The sequence below is a fragment of the Pan troglodytes genome, chromosome 7 (assembly GCF_028858775.2).
Source record: "Pan troglodytes isolate AG18354 chromosome 7, NHGRI_mPanTro3-v2.0_pri, whole genome shotgun sequence".
Taxonomy (NCBI): domain Eukaryota; kingdom Metazoa; phylum Chordata; class Mammalia; order Primates; family Hominidae; genus Pan; species Pan troglodytes.
The window spans coordinates 129,187,905-129,208,731 of NC_072405.2; the positions used below are offsets into that span (position 1 = coordinate 129,187,905).

The window sequence follows — 20,827 nt, forward strand, 5'->3', positions numbered from 1 at the left end:
TTCATGGTCTAGTTTATGCCTTCTCCATGAGCCTTATTGCCCAGTTTCCCTTCTCATTCTCTATATTCCAATACATTGAGTAATTATAATTCCAAAAGAGTAACACTACTTTATGCCACTATCTTTTTGCACATGCTATTACCTCTGACTATAAAACTTTCACCTTGAAAAATCTTCCTCATCCTTCAAGTCTTAACTCAAGCAGTACTTCCTTTCTGAAGCCTACCTTGCTCATTCTCCCAGTAGAGTTGGTCCCTACTGTCCTTGCACATTCTCAAATTATGTACTATTGTATCTTGCTAAAAGTTTTATTTTACATGGTTATCTCTTATACTAGAAATATTATCTTATTGTGAATAGATTCCATGCATTATTCATTAACCCTAATATTAAGGTTATGTCTGGCCCATACTGAACCCTCAGTGCTTATAGAATAAATAATGAGACAGGTTTTCAATTAATAAATCTTGAGTATAAAGTGAAGGTTTGAGATAAAGTAAAGTAAGACCTGGTTATAGAAAACACAAGAGAAAGTCACAGTGCATCTAACATCAACAATGACCTTTGCTGAGCCTTTGAGTACAGGCCTCCATAACTTTCTTCAAGCTAGAAAGAGAATTTTTTCCAATACAGAGGCAGAATTAAGCCTATTTATTTATCTGGAGTGAAGTAACAGCAAAGCCATAGGTGAGAAGGATGTAAAAACAGAAAGCTGTAAGCCTGATTAGCCAAACTTCAGAAATACAAGTTTCCCTTGCCTTGAAGAAGCACCAGGTAGCAGAAAGAGCCTGGGCTTTGGGGTTGTAAGAAACTTGATTTACAGCCATTTATTAAGTATAAGATGTTAACTTTCATTCTCTGAGTGTCAGTTTTCTTAATTTTAAAATAGGGATATTAATTCTAAACACAGAGGGTTTGTGAGAATTAGCTGAAGTTATATAGTGCAAATGTGATAGAATGGGCTCTAGGAATGTTTGTTTTCTTTTTACATGCCAAACCCCAATTACTTGCTGGTTTTTTTCTGATTTCTTAGAATTGTTTTGAGAAAAAAAAATCAGGCCACAGATAAAAATTTGCATCAAAGTGATATAGCAAGCAACATTTTAAAGGTTGAACATCAGTACTAAGAATGATACTGTCACCTAGATAATGTCAACCAGGAAATACATTTGAAATGTTAGCCATAAATATACAACGGTCACTCAACTACTGTGTATTATTTAAAATTGAGTAACTAATAACTTCAAAAATAGGATAAAGCTATATGGAGATACCGAACCTCAAGAAAATAGTTTGTTAGTAAATTGTTTCATCCACAGTATATACCTGGAGTTCTTAAATATGGCTGATTTAACCTTTGTGGAACATTTCAGAGAACATTGCAGCAACAGTAGCTTAGTCAAAGGCATTGTCTTTCTTCTCTGAAATGAAAAATGCTTTCTTTAATTGTCATCCCAATTTTTCCCCACTCTAATAACCTCACTCTGTATTTCAGTCAGGGTTTGATCAGAGAAACACAACCTATATGAAATATACATTAATATATTATGGATGTGCCTGACCTTACACAGTTGTGGAACATAGTTAAACCATTTTCTTCTGGGCTTGGTGGTGGAGACAGAAATCCACAGGCAGGAGGCTGAGAGGCAGGATGCGTATGAAGTGATGAAAGCCATAACAAATGGGAACCTGGGAAGCTGGAGCCTGTGAGGACAGGTTAAATCAGGGATAATCTCTCACTGTCTTTACATGTGGATGATGGGGATATTCTGCAAAAGAACCTAGTGCTCTTCATCATAGAGTGAAATCTGCACCTAGCATAGGAGCCAGCAGTGAATGAGGACTGGCAGGAGCTATAGGAACTGTAGGAGGGATGCCACTGCAAGGTAGCGAGCCCTCAATAACCAACAATGTACATACACCGCAGGGGGCCTCATGCTTGCTTTGACCTTCAGAGTGCAAAAAGAACATGGCTGATGCTTCCTATTAACAAGAACTATACAGGGAAGAAATTTTATGAAACATAGTTCCAACTGAGTTAAACTGATATACCACCAATCCACCATATTCTAAATGATTGTATAAATTTCCTACTCTGTACTTTTAATTTCTTAACCTAACTTGTTCTTACCTATGTCCTTAAGATAAAATCTTCTCCCAGATACCCTCTCTTACCAAAACTGAGCTCTATTTGCTATTCAATAGATAAATGAATGCAACTCAATGCATCAATTATCCAGGGCAATGTTTAACTTTATCTGTTTCATAATGGATTTCCAGAACTAGTAATCACACTTAACTCACACTGTCCAGGAGTAACTTGTTTCAAATGAATTTTGGTGTAATGGCTTTCCCATGTTACTTTGAAATGCAGTCTTGCTATTTTCTCATTTTTCTTGCAGCTGAGTCTTTCATTTGGTAAACGTAGACAGATCTGTATTATACTGAAAACCTGAAATGGACTAGTGAGGTATTCTGGATAGTGGAAAATGAATTTCTTATTTAAAATGAAAGAAACTTTCCCTGGTTCAGCTTTGAAGAACATAGAAAGTCATGTCATTAGCAATAATTTACTCATTTGTATATTTTACACAGATTTAATAAGTCTTTGCATTAAACATTGGCTTTCATATGGAGATTAAAAGTGCTTTGTCAGATTTGCAAGTAAATGTGGAAAGCTTAAACTTGACCAACACACCAAGAATAAAGGAAAAGTAATACTGCTATTCCCCCTTCTTCTATTCTGGAGCCAAACACATAGGAAACTGGTGCACTAAAGCAGCCATGGTCATGATAAGCTGATGAGATGGGGGACTGAGGAGAAAGTAGACCCCAAGCCTGAAGAAAACGTGATGCGACATATCTAGGCCAGGTGAGTACTTATAAACCTCCCAAAAGTACTGCTTGTCCTACAGCTATTTAGAACTTTCTGCAAAACAGTGTGTCAAAACTGATGGGAAGCTATCGGCAGGAAGATAGGACAACTTTCCGTAGCCTTGACAGAAGCTCCTCTAGTGGGAGAAGAAAAGACTAGAAGGTGCTGCATTTGAGAGATTCTGGCTCTTGACGATGAAGCATATTCAGGATGGCTATAATTAAAAAGTCAGAAAACAGCAGATGCTGGTGAAGCTGCAGAAAAAAAGGGAACACTCAAACACTGTTGGTGGGAATGTATATTAGTTCAGCCACTGTGGAAAACCGTTCAGAAATTTCTCAAGGAACTTAAAGCAGAACTACCATTAGGCCCAACAATCCCATTATTGGGTATATATCAAAAATAAAATAAATTGTTCTACCAAAAAGACACATGCACTTGTACATTAATCACAGAAATATTCACAGTAGCAAAGACATTAATTCAACCTAGGTGCCCATCAACAGTGAATTGGATAAAGAAAATATGGTACGTATACACCATGGAATACTCTGCAGCCATATAAAAGAGCAAAATCATGTCCCTTGCAGCAAGATGGATGTAACTGGAGGCCATTATCCTAAGTGGATTAACACAGAAACAGAAAGCCAAATACCACATGCTCTCACTTTTAAATGGGAGCTAAACATCGGTACTCATGGACATAAAAATGACAACAATAGACACAGCACTGCTAGAGGGGAGGGAGAGGAGCAAGCTTTGAAAAAAATAACTATCGATTACTATGCTCACTCCCTGGGTGACAGGATCAATTGTACCCCAAATCTCAGCACATACCCAGGTACTAAACCTGAACATGTGCCCACTTAATCTGAAATAACAGTTTTAATTAAAAGGAAAAAGGGGAGAGGTAAGAAAGTATCTGTGACTAGCAGTGTTCCCCAAAAACCTCAGACTCATCTCACAATACTCGCAAACCACTTCACCATAACCAAAGTAAAGCCTGGGAACATGACCTAGACCCATCTTGTACAGGCAATTTTCAGGCTAAACCTTTGTACCTTTAATCCCTCCTTGGTAGTCATTTTATCCAGATCCCAACTTCGCAAAGACTATTTAGGTAGCATTATAGGAAACAGGAGAGAGAGATGATATGGTATGAGATGTTAGCAATTTCATTATAATACCGTTAATAGATTTAACTTATTTCCACATCATATTTTAGATACTATAAAATGAAAACAATAATTTATCCTGAGGTTGCTCATTCTGCAAATATTTATTGGGCACCTATGAAGCACTAAACACCAAGGAGACACAGGGGAGAAAAATTCCTTGATCTCATAGAGCTTCCATTCTAATAACTGTCATCTGTCAATCTTTCCTCCCATTCTTCAAGACAGTGAGTTTTAGCTTACAACTCTCTTTAAGTCACCCATCTTTATCTCACACCTTTCACTCTCAGTAGACAACTTTGTACCCCATTTCATAAAGAAACCAGACAGGAGCTTAGTTTTCTCCCCAGCTCCATTGAGAATAGAACCCAGCCTTGCCTCATTTCTTCCTGACTCAGAGGATTAGGCAGTAATTTTGAAATTTCCCCAGAGTTTGGAAGGCCACGGAGCTATGAATATACTAAGTTGGCTTTCGGCATTTGGCTGCAAAATTGAGAGTACCGATTATTTTGCTTAATCCAATATTTCTTTTCTTCATTTGCTGACATACTCCAAAGATTTTGCATGGCTTCAAAGCAGCCACTGAATTTTACTAACTCATTTTGTTAACCTTAAAGAAGACTGCATCCACTCTTAATCAGGATAAAGAATTGCTTTTTAAAACAAATCTTTTATTAGTTGCTAGTTAGCAGGTAATATAGCAGAAGGTTGGTGAGATTATAAAAATGGTTTAAGAAAAAAGTAAGTGTCCAAAAGAAATCTTCTCTTTTAGTTCGTAAGTCAGAGATATTGAGAGCTCAGCAAAAAATAGATCTTCGTAAATATAGTTGATCCTTGAACAATGCAGGTTTGAATTGCAGGGTTCACTTATGTGCACTTTTTTTTTCAATAAAAATTAACTCCAAGTGTGCCTGCTTCTCTTGCCTCCTCTCCACCTCTTCCTCCTCTGCCACCTCTGAGACAGAAAGAATGATCCTTCCTCTTCCTCCTCTTTCTCAGCCTACTCAACTTATAAAGATGATGAGGATGAAGACCTTTATGATAATCCACCTACACTTAATGCATAGTAAATATATTTTCTTTTCCTTATGATTTTTTAAATAACATTTTATTTTCTCTAGCATATATACTGTAACAATACAGTATATAATACATATAACATACAAAATATATGTTAATCAACTTTATGTTATTGATAAGGCTTTCAGTCAACAGTGGGCTATTAATAGTTAGGTTTGGAAGGCGTCAAAAGTTATACACAGATTTTTGTGCATGGGGTTTTGATGCCTCTAAGTCCCACATTGTTCAAAGGTCAGCTGTACTAGTTAATTTGTTACAGAGTTATGGAGTCAAAAGATGGTGGACTTTGGAGCACAGAGCCCATGGTTTAAATACCAGCTATACAATTTAGTAGCTATGTGACTTTGTAAAATCATTTGATATCTGTAAAACCAAGTTTTGACAGTTGTAAAATAAAGATAAAAATATACCCCCTTAAGGCCATTGTAAAGATTGTTGCAATGGACCGATTTTACCCCGTTTATATTAATATGTTGAAACCCTAATCCCAATGTTACAATATTTGGAGATGGGGCCTGAGGTCGTGAGGGTGGAGGTCTCATGAATTGGATCAGTGCTCTTATAGGAAAAGACACAGGTGATATGATCCCTCACTCAACCATGTGAAGATACAGCAAGAAAGAAGAGGTCTCTTACCAAGCATGGGATCTACCAGCACCTTGATTTTGGACGTCCTGGCCTCCAGAATCATGAGAAATAAATGCTCATGGGTTGTTTAAGCAACCCAGTCTGTCATATTTTGTTATAGCAGCCCAAACAGACTAAGACAGGAAGATGAAAAAATGACTCCACATTCCCAGCAGTTTACTTGGGTTAAATGGCAACTGATTTGAGATTAAACACCAGTTTTCTTTAGAATTCCTGTTCGCCTATTATACCCTCACCCCTAATCTTCATATAAGGAGTTTTGTTCATAACTCTGCAATCAAAATATAATTGGTGGCTGGAAGTTCACAGAGGAGCACTGACAAATACAAACGTTCCCAAATACTTAATCCCCTCAGAGACAGTATTTGAGTTATTTTGTTTTTGTGTTCAGGGATGGATCTTGCCTGTTTGATGCAAGTTAGAGTAATAGAAACCTAATGAACCTTTCTCATCAGAAGTCTCTCTCTACCCCCCAAACAAAATGTATCTGTGAAGAGTCAATTATTTTTATGCTTTCTTAGCCAAACTTTAGGATGATCAGTAACAGAAATTATAATTAGAATACTGAGAATATTGTTCCATTTTTTAATCATGGAAATCCTGCAACTTTTCTAGTAAGACATAGGCAACAGCAGAAACACTGATGGATAAACTTGTGCCTTCAGATTAATTTAGATATATTCGCATGCTTTTGATTAATGTAGGAGTTCTTGTCCTTCTAGATGAACTTGTTAATTCCTTTCGTGGAATCTGATCTATCTTGCTTAGTGAAGAGAAATAGGATCATTTGCAAAGGATACAATAGAGACCTGAGCTCCACATTTGTTTTAATCTCCGGTGATATACTGTACTGCTACTGAGAAAATGCCCCATCTTTATTTCCTGGAGTTGGCTTGACATTTACAAACCTAATGCTGATTCGATATGGGAGTACGACGAAAGTGAGGAATGGAAAATATACTCAGGGGAAGTTGAAAAAGAGAAAAAGAGAAAATTGAGTACTCGTATATGACCATTAGCTACTGTTAATGAATCTGTTCAACTGATGAGATACTATTTTTTAATTATCTCCATTATTGTAGGCATAGAAGATAGGGGAAGGGATTCTTCACCCCTCTTTAATTCAGACCTTACTACTTCAACCAACAATTCATATCCTTTTGGTTTTGGAGAAAGCTTGGAATTAAGTTATAATGGCAAGGATAATCTTTAGATCCATCTCTTTCTTTTCCTACCATTTCCTTATTTAGTACAAAATGAAGATAATGAATGAGGTAAATGTACACACATATTAATTCAAATTTATAAAATTTTTGAGAGTTTACTATCTATCAGGTGCTGAATTAGGTACTGGATATGAAGAGAAAAATAAATCATCATTTCTGTTCTTATGAATTTCAAAGGTTAACAGGAGAAACTGAATATTTGTTCACACAAATCAGTGCACTTAGAGGTGTGTCTTAGGTCAGATTTCCTAAAAGCACAGTGGGAACTGGGGGTTCTTAGCAAGCACTTCACCGATGAAGTGTTTTCAGGATAAACTTCTAAGGAAGCAGATTAGGATAGAGGAAGAAGCTAAGCAGAGATGTGGGTTTCACTAAGTCTAACCTCAGCCTAATCTCCAGAGAACCTGGACCAACACCAGAGAACCTCTGTGAACAACACCACAGGCTTATCTCACTCCAAGTCAAGAGGCTAGGCCTTTATGCCCTTGAATCATTTAGTCATTTGATGAGGGATCCCCTGTTAGGCATTCCTGAGCTCCTGTTGGCCAAAGACAGATAATTATGGGCCGTTAGCAGCCAAGCTCACAACTGCGAGATAAGTGCATTGGCTCCATAAAGGGGACAAGGCTAAGGCAGCATCCACTACTAGATTCAAAAATGAATATAACGAGGCTTTATATTCAGGTAACCCAGAGGTTCATTATACAGACTGGTATTAAACAAACAACTATAATGCACTGTGCCAAGTATAATGATAAGAGGTTGAATAGGTGGTATAGAGGAGAGAGTGATTCCCTAATTATACATTTATTGGCACTTTATCTCATTGCACAAAATACTGGAGTTCTTGAAAATAACTTTGGTGGTAAGGAGTGTGCTCATGGAAGTCTTTTTGGAGAAGATGCTAACTGGAGTTGATTTACAAGTAACAGGCTCTATGAATGTCATACTGGTGAATGGGGGATTATTGAGTGACCCTGAATTAAATCTCAGTGGGATTCTTTTTCAACTTATTGCTATATATAAGCATATTATACACTATAAAATAAGTAAGTGAGGCTTTTTAGAAGACTGTAAAAAAGGAATAAAATCAGGTTTTAAGGAAGCAGACAACTTGTAATCCAATGACAAAAGCATTTCCATGATAACATTCATGGTGATAATATTTGCTTTTGGAACTTGGAAGGAAGCTATCAACATGAGTAAAGTGCTATTAATGAGTCATGATTTCTTGAGAGATACAGATATATTTTTTGTTTAATAATGGGCTTGGTCTGTCTGTCAAGTTTAATGATTGAGGTGTGTTTTCATAAAACATTTACCCAAAAGTATTTCACAATATCCAGTGATATTTTCATTTAATGTGACATTGTTTAATTTGAGGCATCTTGGAAGTAATGTGGCTGTAGGCTTATAGACCTTCCAGGGAAAACAGGTCTAACTTAGAACTTGGAACATCTCTAATTGGTTCCAGGTTTTCCTTTCTTGTCATGTGCTACTCCAGAGTTTATTTACTTAGGTTAATAATAAATTAAAGTCATGTTTCAGGGTACTTATCTGATACACTGCCCACTCAAATATTTATGTTTTAAGAATGCAACAGAATTAAACAATGTTTCTTTGCGTGTGTAGCTCAGTATCAGTTTATCAGTTTCTACGGTGTCTGTTAACTTGAGATCTTGAATATAGCACTTGGCTTAGAGGTTGAGAAATTCACTGGTCATTTATTTAATTATTTTCATTATTTATTACTTGAGATTTTCATATTTCATAACCTTTTTAATGGTCTTCCCATAATGTCCTTTTAATTTGTAATGTATAAATGCATGTTTGCTTTAAGAACAAAAGAAAAGAAAGGGAATGTTTTGTGACTTCCATACTTACCTTCCACATTTGCTTATTTTGTCTTTTCATGTGAACATTTTTAAACTTGCTTGTATATTGGAAATTCCATTTAAGAAACAAAATTATATTGTCTAAATGTTGTGTTCATTCTTCCATGTTTGAGGACCCTGTTGGTAAATGACTATAAAAAGAGAAAATTCCTTATGAGGAGAAATGTAAGGGGAGAGAAAAAAGACACACACACACACACACACACACACACACACACACAGAGCTATGGGGTCAACGACTCTAGGACAAAGTGGCCTGATTTAAGCAATATTTGGAACTTGCTGTCAACAGAACTTAATTTTATATCTAGGAAAGCTTATGGGACACAGTTGCATGAGAAAGTATTGTCAACTTATGCCCTTCTGAATTTTATTATTTTTACACATTATTTCCTGAGAGAAGAGAATACATGAGGTCTTATTCAAATATGAAAAGGAAAAACAGGCTTAGAAAAACTGATCCTTTTATTTGCATAACTTCAGTCCTTTTACTCACGTATTTCCCATAGGGATAAGCGAATGGTTTAAATTTTAGGAGACATGTCTTTCAAAGCTGTACATCTCTAGGCAAGGAGGAAAGTTTGAAGTAAGTATCTGGACAATTTTTGAGAGAGGAAGAAAGAATTCTACAAAGAAATTCTTGTTTAGCCAAATTGCCTGTTAAAGGAAACCCTGATTAACCTACATACATATTTGCTTTTTTAAAGCGATATGTAATAGTTGTGCAAACTTGGAGAATACATGTGATATTCTATCACATATGTACAACATGTAATGAGCAAATCAGGGTAATTGCGATATCTATCACCTCTAACACTGACCTTTTCTTTATGTTGGGAACATTCTAATTCTTCTCTTGCAACTATTTTGCTTATGTCCATTTCATTGGCTATGCTTAAACTCAACTTCATGGCCTCTAGAGCAATAATTATTCCTTTGTTGCTCCAATTAAATTAAATCAGAATAGGCCTTTAATTGACCTGTTTCTCTTGTTTATCTCCACATTTTGGTTTCAAATAGGAGAAAGCAGGCATTTGGAGGTTGTTTTATTTCTCTTGTTTAGTAATATCATCCTACATTGGTTATCCACAATTGGTTTAGTTCTTTAGAGATTCATAGCACCCTTTAAAGCTTTTTCTGGTTGCAGCACTCTGATTTTCCTTTAGTGAATCTCTCCCCTCTCACTCTCAGTCCACATGGTTTGGGTGAGAAGTTAACCCCATTCCCTTACCCAGCCCAGCCCATTGAGGAAGTCACATGACCAAGGCTGACAATCAAAACATCTCAGCACCATTGCCAGGATAGGCCCTAGAGATAAAGCTAGGCCAAACCATCCCGTCTTCATAACTAGACTACTCAATTCACATGTCCTTAGGAAGATAAAGGAGATCTCTCTTTTTCTTTTGGTTTTGTAAACTGAACAGCCAAATGAAAAGACACTTTTTGACTCTTATCCTATTATTTAAAATATAGCTATCAAGAGCTATGCTTACTACATTTGGCACATGATCTAATATAATTTCTATAAAAACTCTGAGGTAGGTACTTCTATTATCCCCATCTTGCATACCAGAAACTGAGACTTACACATATCAAGTAGGTTTATGAAGGTGGAATGCTGATACATAAGTAGTAGTCGGGTTTGAACTTAGTCTGATCTGAAGCTTGTGCTATTAAACCACTACATGTCATCTGTAGACATTCCAGTGAGCAGAAGGAAAGCCCACATCCAAATTTTTGCAAACACCAAAATAAAATGTGTTTAGAAGGGAGGAATGAAAGAAAATTGGGGAGAATACAATAGAGAATCACAAAGTCAGAGGAACCTTAGTCTATCAGCTATTGGAGATAGTGGTGGGGCAGAGATGAATAACACTCAACTAAGTTGAATACTGGGTAAGTATCTGCCAAGCTAAATCTACAACCCAAAGCAGCCTGGGGTTATCACATCACCTTCAGAGTGAAGGCTATGTATGGGAGTATTCTAAAGTTTGCTAGAACTACATAGTCAGTCTGGCATGGTATCCTGTTGTTTCAGGTGTTTGTTCATTAACTAGCTCATTTATCCATTCATTCATCCTTCCACTTTTTATTGAACATATACTAAGCGGCAAGTATTAGATGCCTGCAATATATCAAGGTATCTATCTACTCTCAAGGAACTCCCAGTCTAGAACAAGAGGAAGATGAGTTAAGAACTAATTATAATGCCATAATAAATGTTAAACCAAAAAAAGGAAAAAGAAATTATAATGAGTAGATTTGGTGACTTAGCCTGTGTTGGAACATACAATTGAGCCAAGGAAGATGCCTCTAATATTTAGTCTTATGCATTTTATTTATTTAATTACAGACAAATTTAATTCTGGAGATGTTCTCAGATGTCTTTCCCTGCTCAAGAACACAACAGTTTTATAAATAGCAAACTTCTTTATTTGCGCTGGCAGAAAGCCATATGAATTTCGCAGTGCCTTTGCTAAAAGCTACATTTAAGGAATATTACGCTGAGTCATTATGACATAATTGGGAAAATTACAAGGAATCTGATGCACATGGGTTCCAAGTCAACTTAAGTGCTTACTAGGTGTATAGTACTATGCAGATTATTTAACATCTCTGAGCTTGTTTAACTATAACATAAGGTTGGACATATGTAAAGTTTAAATGAATTTGTACACATAAAGTGCACCCCATGTTAGTATTCACTTGCCCAGATATTAGTTTTCTTCTTTTCTATAGTTTCTTAGTTTTCGTTTTCTCATTTGTCAAATTGGAATAATAATATTTACTTGCAGTACTGATCATTCAATGAGAGAATATGTCAAAAAATAGTTGGTGCATAGTAGATGCTCAAGAAATGTCAAATTCTCCTGCCTTTTCACTTAGATTCTTAAAAGTATGAATGGTTTCATATCCTCATTGACAAAGTATTTCTCTGAAAAATTCTAAGAATAAAAAATCCAATCCTACATATCTGAATAATTACATTCATGAGTCAGGGTGAATTAAAGCTTCACTTTGCCTGGAAAGACACAAAAGAAACTTGAAGACAAAACAAGAAGCAGATCACAAAGACATAAAGTATAGTGGAACTAGTCAGGACTTCAAGTAAGATAATTTGTATGTATATTCTCACTGGCTTGGTTAATATTGTCCTGATCTTATAAAAAGAAAAAAAGTAATGCTTTGGAATCACCGACAATACAAGGAAAAACAAGTTGCTTTATTTGTAAAGATACAAATAGATCTTTCTCCACAGATACTGTAGAGAAAGTGATTTTGAAGTACATTTTCTACTCATTTTTAAGAAGCATTTTTGTCATACTGGGCCCAAGTCTTGTGGTTGATAGATCAGTCATATGCAAGCCCTCTTTCTGCTGAAAAGTAGTTTTCTACTCTAATTCCATTCTATTTTCATTTATGCAGGAATGATGAATAATGCAGTGTGCAATTACTTCTTTTCTGATTTAATACTAGCATAGGAACTCCTCTCTAGAAAAATATCCAATTAAAATTCACAGGGGCAGGTGTGGGTTGCGGACCTGGTCAAAAGGCATAAACCACCAACCCACCCTGTGATTGTTTTAGCAGAGGATTTCCAGGCATTACTTCAAATGATCTCAGCCATGCATTGCAAGTAATGAAGGCAGCACAAATTCATACCAGCTCCTTGACTCCTTGGCTGCTACTGAATATGGCTTTATTTTCCATTTGTTGAGCTGGAACATCCCCTCAGATTAGAGAGAAGTCAGCCCTTTGCAGTTTATAAGCACAGTTCTGTTAGGAGAGAGAAATAACAGCATGGATTCTGATTTTTTATAGTCAATTTCATTTCTGCTTTAAGGAAAAAATTCTTCATTACACTTGTAAGCAGAAGCAGAATGGCTCTTGGTAAAAGTTAAAGCATGAACAGTACCAGCAAGAATAATTGAAATCTACACATTTAAATCTAATTCTATTTGATTTATTTTCAAACAGGTATTAAGCCCCTACTATATGCAAACTAGTATGCTCAATGCGTATATGTTGAATTAAGTGTGCCATATCCATTATTTAAATTGGTCCACCTACATTTCATATAATCTCAATTTTATGTAGTTACATGATTCAACTAGTCATGGATAACTTTGATTTCCTTCTTGTCTTCTTATTGTTACCCATGAAGTTTTAGAGACATTGTACATCCTCAGAATATATTTGCTTAAATAAAAGCTGATTTCATGAGTAAAATCTCATGTTAAGATTCCAAGAAAACACAAAAGAAACCAGAAAATAATACCTCCAGTTGTTCCAGGCTCCTCCTTTCTTATCAGGATGGTTTAAGATTGACTAGTGTGGTCGGTAGATTCTAAGATGTCTTCTAATGATTCCTGCCTCCTGATAGTCACACCCTCATACAACCCCTTCCTATTGAGTGTAGGATTGCTTAGTGACTTGCTTCTAACCACTAGAATATGGAAAAAGTCATGGAATGCCATTTCTGTGATTAGGTTATGTAAAATTATTACTTCCATCTTGCTAGCAGACTTTATTGCCTTCTCAGTGTGCACTGTGATGAAGAAAGCTGCCATGTTAGACAGGTGAATGAAGCAGGGATGTGAGGTGTACTTTCAGCCAACAAACAGCTAGAAACATATCGCTCAGTCCACCAACCCATGAGAAACTAAATTTCACAAACAAGCCCATGAACTTGGAACCAGATCCTTTCCCAGACAAGCCTTCAGATGAGACCACAAGCCTGGCCAAGACCAGGATTACAGCTTGTGAAAGACCCTGAAGAAGACAACCCAGCTAAACTGTGTCTGAATTCCTGACTCGTAGAAAACATGAGGATATAAAATGTGGGTTGTTTAAAGCTACTTGGTTTACATAATTTGTAATGCAGCAATGCATAAATAATATCATTAGATAATCTTCATACCTTTGAATTCTTATCTGAGCTTTACCTTGGCTAAACTGATAGACTACTTTATTTTTACTTTATCTTCTCTTTGTTTTGCTCTTATGGAAGGATCAATAAAAGGTAAAAATTGCTGGGTGTGGTGGCTTATGCCTGTAATCCCAGCACTTTAGGAGGCCAAGGCAGGCTGACCACTTGAGGCCAGGAGTTCAAGACCAGCCTTACCAACATGGCAAAACCCTGTCTATAAAAAATACAAAAATTAGCCAGTCATGGTCACACATGCCTGTAATCCCAGCTGCTCAGGAGACTGAGGCATGAGAATTGCTTGAGCCTGGGAGGCAGAGGCTGCTGTGAGCTGAGATCACCACCCTGCACTCCAGCCTGGGTGACAGAGCCAGACTTTGTCTCAAAAAAAAAAAAAAAAAAAAAAAAAGGTAAAAATGATCACAAGCTTGAGGGAGCATAAAATTTGTTCCTGGGATCTCAGATATGCTTTGGTCAAGCATTAGAGTAGCTTGCTTGTCTAATGATATATGATAGGTGACAGTGGGGAAGATTGTGCTGCTTATTTTACATTTATCCTCTTTGATCCTTAGTTATTTTTATTTAAAAATAAAAATGGTGGAGTATATAGCTACCTATGCTGAGATCTATACTGTACTGAGTGTTTTATATTCATCATCATCTTTAATAATAATAACATCTTAATTTATGCTCTCAGAATCTCTGAGATAAAGATTGAATAAGGAGTATATTATCAAAGTGATAACAAGCAACATATTTCCATAAAGAGTATATTATTAATGTAACATCAGCAAGACGGCAGAATAAGAAACCCTGGACTCCCTTTCCCCCAATAATTACACTGGTTTAACAACAAAACATGGACAAATTCCCTTTGTGAGAAATCCAGAAACTAGTTGAGAGGCTCTAGTACCCAGAGTGAACATGAGACTAGCCACATTGAAGTAGGTAGGGAAATTTGAAACACTCTGTCACCATAATCCCTCCTCCTGGCATAGTACCATGCAACTGGGAGCAAACCCCCAAGATCTCAGCTTCTCCTTGGAGAGCAAGAGTTGGATTGCCTGCCCAACACCATAACTTTTCTGGGGCCTTCCCAGAAGACTAGCTTTTGTCTTGCCTCTCTTGAAGTGCTGACAGGACCCAGTGTATTCTAGCTGCCTTGGAATCAGTGAAAAACAAAAATTGCAGTTTGCACTGTCAGCTACCATAGCCAGTCCCCCTAGTCCAGAACAGAAAAAGTGGATGAAAAATCTCGGCTTCCAGATTCTCCCTGAGGAATAAAGAAGTTAGACCATGTGTACAACCTCAAATTCTCTAGGAACATGCAAAGGACTGGTTTCTGTGCTGCCTGTCTTGGAGCACTAACAAGACCTAGCATACTCTTACTGCCCAGAGACCAATGAGAAAAAAGATGGCAGTTTGAACTATCAGCCACCGTAGGCTAGGCCTTCCATTTAGCCCAGCACAGAGCAAACGAAAACATACTCAGATCCCCACTTCTCTTTGAGGAAGGAAAGAATTGAACAGAAAGTCCAACTATTCAACTTTTCCAGATGCTGCCTGAGGGACTGGCTTCAGTCTTGCTTGTCTCAGAGTACTGATGGAACCTGTCATACTCTGGACACCAGGGTGTCACTAAGAACAAAGAAGGTAGTTGGACTAGCAATAAAGTTTGAAATCCCGCCCCCCCCACCCCAAATCTCTGGCTGGGATGATTAGTGAGGGTCTTTTCTTGCATGAGGCAATACTGTGAAGACTCAGAGGGATAGCTTGTATTCATCCATTTTCATTCTGCTGATAAAGACATAACCTAAGACTGGGTAATTTATAAAGAAAAAGAGGCTTAATAGACTCACAGTTTCACTTGGCTGGGGAGGCCTCAAAACCATAGTGGAAGGCAGCAGGCACATGTTACATGGTGGCAGACAAGAGAGAATGAGAGCCAAACAAAGGGAGAAACCCCTTTGCAAAATCATCAGATCTCATGAAACTTATTCACTACCGTGAGAACAGTATGGGGGAAACCGCCCCATGATTCAATTATCTTTCACTGGGTCCCTCCCATAACACATGGGAATTATAGGAGTAACAATTCAAGATGAGATTTGGGCAGGGACACATCCAAACCACATCATAGCTGTTTTCTCTAATATGCAGTTAACCAACACAAAGTACCAAGAAAACTTGAAGAAATAGGAAAATATGTCCCAAACAAAGGAACAAAATAAACCTCCTGAAACTGACCCTAATAAAACAGAGATATGTGATCTACCTCACAGAATATTCAACATAACCATCATAAAGATACTTAACAAGGTCAGGAGAACAATGCATAAGCAAAGTGAAAATTTCAAAAAAGAGATAGAAAATATATTTTAAAAACCAGAAATTTTAGAGCTGAAGAATGTAACTGAACACTAGAGGTTCAACAACAGACCAGATCAAGCAGAAGAATTAGTGAACTCAAAGAGAGATCGTTGGAAATTACCCAGAGAAGCAAAAATAAAAAAAGAATGAAATAGTAAGCAAGAGTAAGAAAAGCTTAAGGGACTTTAAGGACACCATAAGTAGACCAATATATGCATTATGGAAGTCGGAGAAGAAAAAGAAGGAGAGGGAAAAAATGGACAGAAATATTATTTTAAAAATATAGTTTCTAGGCTGGGCATGGTGGCTCATGCCTGTAGTTGAGCGGGGTGAGTCACGACGTCAGGAGATCGATACCATCTTGGCCAACATGGTGAAACCCTGTCTGTACTAAAATACAAAAAATTAGCCAGGCATGGTGGCACATGCCTGTAGTCCCAGCTACTTGCGAGACTGAGGCAGGGGAATCACTTGAGCCCGGGAGGCAGAGGTTGCAGTGAGCTGAGATTGTGCCACTGCACTCTAGCCTGGTGACAGAGTGAGATTCCGTCTCAAAAAAAAAAAAAAAAAAAAAAAAAAAAATATATATATATATATATATATATATATATAGTTCCTGAAAACATCTCAACTCTAAAAAAGGAATTGGACATCTAGAATCAGGAGGCCTAACAGACTTGAAATAAGTGAAATTATTCCAAAAATGTACACTTAAATTTATTATATTGAAAGTGTCAAAAGTTAATGATAAAAGGGGAATTTTGAAAGCAGAAAGAGAAAAAATGACTGGTCACGTACAGGGGAACCTCTATAAGATCTCTCATGAGCTTATTTTTCAGCAAAATCTTGCATGCCAGAGGCAGTGGGACGATTTATTCAACATGAAGGGAAAAAAACCTGCCAACAAAGAATAGTATACCTGAAAAAAAATTCCCTTCAAAAATGAAAGCTAGATAAAGACTTTCTCAGACCAAAACAAGCCAAGAGAATTCATCACCACCCAACCTGCCTTACAAGAAATGTTAAGGGGAGTTCTTTAAGTTGACAAGAAATGGTGATAACACAAAAGCATATAAAAGTATGAAACTCACAGGTACTGATGAATATATAGACACGTAGTAATGTAATACTCTGAGAGTGGTGAGCAGGTCACTTTTCATTCTGTACAAACATTTAAAAAGAGTATTAAAAATAACTATAAATATAAAAATATGTTCATGGATACATGATATAAAAAGATGTTAAATGTGACATTAATAACATAAAATGGTGGGGAGGAAGAGGTAAAAGTGTAGAATATTTGTTTGTATGTGACTGAAGTTAAGTTGTTATCAACTTGAAATAGCCTATTGCAAGGAATTCTATATAAGCCCCATGGTAACCACAAAAAACAAACCTATAGAAAATACACAAAGGAAAAAGAAAAGAATCAAGGCATAGCAATATAAAATTAACAAACAATAAAACACAAAGACAACAAGAGAGGAAAAGATGGACAAAAGGACAAAAAGAGAGATAACAACTAAATGGCAATAACAAGTCCTTTCCTGTTAATAATTATCTTAAATACAAATGATTTAAACTCTCCAATCAAGTCACAGAGTAGCTGAATGGATAAAAAAAGCAAGATATGACTATATGTTGTGTATAAGAGACTCACTTTAGATTTAGGAACACACTTAGGCTAAAAGTGAAGAGATGGAAAAGAACATTCCATGGAAATGGTAACTGAGAGAGCAGGGGTGATTATACTTACATCACAAAAAAACAGATTTTTAAGTCAAAAACTGTCACAAGTGACAAAGAAGGACATTATATAATGATAACATAATCCACTTACCAGGAAGATATAATAATTAAAAATATATGCACCTGATATCAATATCAGATCACTTAAATATATAAAATGAACATTAGCTGAAATGAAAAAAAAGCAATACTTCAATATTCCACTTTCAATAATGGGTAGAATATCTATATTGAAAAAAATCAATAAAGAAACAACTCACTTGAACAACACTATGTAATAAATGGATTTAATAGACATATACAGATCATTCCACTCAACAACAGCAGAATGTAAACTTTCCCATAGTACGCATGGACTATTCTCTAGGATAGATCACATGTTAGGTCACAAAAGAAATTTAAGAAGATTGAAATTATACAAAGTATATTTTCTGACCACAATGGAATGAAACTAGAAATCAATATTAGAAGAAAAACCAGAAAATTTACAAGTGTGGTGAAATTATATAACATATTCCTGAACCAATGAGTCAAAAAAGAAATTAAAAAGGAAATTTGAAAACCTCCTGAGACAAATAAAAACGTAAACACAGTATAACAAAAGGGATGCAGCAAAAGGAATACAAAAAAGGAAGTTTATAGCAATAAATGACTACATTTAAAAAAGAATAGGCCAGGTGTGGTGGCTCACACCTGTAATCCCAGCACTTTGGGAAACCGAGGAGGGCGGATCACGAGGTCAGGAGATTGAGACCATCCTGGCTAATACAGTGAAACCCTGTCTCTACTAAAAATACAAAAAAAAAAAAAAAAAAAAAAAAATTAGATGGGGGTGTTGGTGGGTACCTGTAGTCCCAGCTACTCGGGAGGCTGAAGCAGGAGAATGGTGTGAACCTGGGAGGCGCCACTGCATTCCAGCCTGGGTGATAAAGCAAGACTCCGTCTCAAAAAAAAAAAAAAAAAAGAATAATGATCTCACATAAACAATGTAACTTTATACCTCAAGGAATTGGAAAAAGAAAGAAAATTAAATTTAAAGTTAGCAGAAAGAAGGGAATAATGAAGATTTCAGCAGAAATAAAATAGAGAATAGAAAAACAATAGAAAAAGTCAAAATTAAGAATTGATTTGATTTCTTGAAAAGATGAACTAAATCAACAAACATTTAGACTATGAAAAAAGAAAACTTAAATAAATACAATCAGAAATGAAAGAGAAGACATTATAATTGATGCTACAGAAATAAAAAGAATCATGAGATTACTATGCACAATTATATACCAACAAATAAGTAACCTAGAAGAAAGAGATAAATTCCTAGGCATATAACTTACCAAGACTGTATCATAAAGAAATAGAAAATCCAAAAAGAGTCAGAACTAGTAAGGAGATTGAACCTGTAATTAAAAACAAAAACTAACAAAAAAACAAAAAACCTCCGAACAAAGAAAAGCCCAGGACCAGATGGCTTCACTAATTAATTTAACCAAACATTAATGAAGAATTAGTGTCAATTATTCTCAAACTTTTCCAAAAATTTGAAGAGTAGAAAACATTTCTAAATATATCTTACGAAGTCACTGTTACCCTGATACCAAGCCAGATTAGGACACTATAAGTAAAGAAAACTACAGGCCAATATTCCTGATGAACATAAATGCAAAAATCCTTAATCATGTACTAGCACAATGAATTCAGCAACAAATTAAAAGGATCATACACCATTATCAGATAGGATTTATTCTTTGGATGCAAAAATGATGAACATACACAACTCAATAAAAGTGATATACCACATTGACAAAGAATAAAAATAATATGAACAACTCAATAGGTGCTGAAGAAGTGTTTTATAAAATTCAACATGGCTTCATGATAAAAACTCTCAAAAAACTGGGAATGGAGGGAAGTTACCTCAGCATATTAAAGGTCATATATCAAAAACCCACAGACAACATTATAGTAAATAGTAAAAAAACAAACATGTTTACTCTAAGATGAGGAACAAAACAAGGGTGCCTACTTTCACCACTTCTAATCAACACAGTATTGGAAGCCAAAGCCAGGGCAATTAGTGAAGGACAATAAGTAAAGTGTATCAAAATTAGAAAAGAAGAAGTCAAATTGTGTCTGTTTGCATATAAATTATCTTATATGTAAAAAATTTTAAAGACTCCCACAAAAATAATTGCTAAAACTATTAAATTAATTCAGTAAAGTTGCAGGCTAAAAGAACAACATACAAAAGTCAGTTTATTTTATTTTTTTTTTTTTTGAGACGGAGTTTCCCTCTTGTTGCCCAGGCTGGTGTGCAATGGCGCGATTTCGGCTCACTGCAACCTCTTCCTCCCAGGTTCAAGTGATTCTCCTGCCTCAGCCTCCCAAGTAGCTAGGATTACAGGCATGCGCCACCACACCTAGCTAATTTTGTATTTTTAGTAGAGATGGGGTTTTGCCATGTTGGCCAGGCTGGTTTCGAACCCCTGACCTCAGGTGATCCACCCGCCTCAGCCTCCCAAAGTGCTGGGATTACAGGAGTGAGCCACCACGCCCGGCCTGCATTTTTTACATGCTAATAATGAAGTTTTTGAAAGGGAAATTAGGAAAATAATTCTAATTACAGCAGCATTAGAGAGAATAAAATACAGAAGCATAAACTTAACTAAGAAAGTGAAAGTTGTACATTGAAAACTACAAAACATTGATGAAAAAAATTAAGACACAAACAAATGGAAACACACCCCGTGTTCATGGATGGGAAGAATTAATGTGAAGGGTCTTCAAAATGTTCATGAAAAATGAGAATTATGAAAAATCTGTGCATGGAATTCAAAATTTGTTTGCACCAAAATAAACTCCTACTAACTTATTATAATATGTCT

The 20,827-nt window shown here is 36.1% G+C and overlaps 1 long non-coding RNA gene across 1 annotated transcript in view; it reads left to right on the forward strand.

Moving 5' to 3' along the window:
* Nucleotides 1-311: 311 nt before the first annotated feature.
* The window catches only part of LOC104007734 (uncharacterized), a 35,100-nt gene continuing 14,584 nt past the window's right edge, over nt 312-20,827 (forward strand). The window contains exon 1 of the long non-coding RNA XR_001720383.4: nt 312-2,872. This is a non-coding gene — a long non-coding RNA (uncharacterized LOC104007734). The remainder of the gene's footprint in view (nt 2,873-20,827) is intronic.